The following is an 874-nucleotide window of genomic DNA, read 5'->3' as shown; positions in this document are numbered from 1 at the left end:
AGTAGCAGCAGCAGTGGCAGGCCTGGCCCTTCCCTCTCAGCCAGCTCCACACAGGGCCCAGGAGGACTGGATGCCCCTGGGCGCCATAGGAAGAAAGGAAGTGCTTTCTGAAGATGTAAGAGACAGGCTCTCCTTTAGTGGGGGTAATGGTAGTATCCCAAGGGATACATAGCCTAAACATAGAGCCCCTGAACTTTATGTCTTATTTGTGGATGATGTATTATTGCGTAACCCAAGAGAATCAACTCATATTTGTAAGAAAAATTAAAAATTCAACAAGATGGCCGGGCATGGTGGCTCATGCCTGTAATCCCAGCACTTTGGGAGGCCGAGGCGGGCGGATCACGAGGTCAGGAGAGATCACACCACTGCACTCCAGCCTGGCGACACAGTGAGACTCCATCTCAAAAAAAAAAAAAGTTCAGCAAGATGGTTAGTCATAACATTCACACACACAGTTTTCCAGTCTCAAACAGCAAATACTTAGAAAATAGGATAGTTCTCATTGATAATAGAAAAAATAAATATTTAAGATCTCTGAAGAAAATGTCAAAATGATCTTAGAATAAAAGAGACAGCTAAGCGTGGTGGCTCATGCCTGTAATCCCAGCGCTTTGACAGGCCGAGGCAGGCGGATCACGTGAGGTCAGGAGTTGGAGATCAGCCTGACTAACATGGAGAAACCCTGCTCTACTAAAAATACAAAATTAACCAGGCGTGGTGGCGCATGTCTGTAATCCCAGCTACTCGGGAGGCTGAGGCAGCGGAATCACTTGAACCCGGGAGGCGGAGGTTGCGGTGAGCTGATATTGCGCCACTGCACTCCAGCCTGGGTGACAGAGCAAGACTCCATCTCAAAAAAAAAAAGAAAAAG

General features: G+C 47.4%; 1 protein-coding gene across 10 annotated transcripts in view; it reads left to right on the top strand.

Annotated features, from left to right (window-relative positions):
* Positions 1 to 874, top strand: part of DDX19B (DEAD (Asp-Glu-Ala-Asp) box polypeptide 19B) — a 100479-nt gene that overhangs the window by 88434 nt on the left and 11171 nt on the right. The window lies entirely within an intron of this gene.

The sequence above is a fragment of the Colobus angolensis genome, unplaced genomic scaffold (assembly GCF_000951035.1).
Source record: "Colobus angolensis palliatus isolate OR3802 unplaced genomic scaffold, Cang.pa_1.0 Scaffold116, whole genome shotgun sequence".
NCBI classification, from domain to species: domain Eukaryota; kingdom Metazoa; phylum Chordata; class Mammalia; order Primates; family Cercopithecidae; genus Colobus; species Colobus angolensis.
Note: the sequence above shows the minus strand (reverse complement) of the source record. Positions and strands in the feature narration are given on the sequence as shown.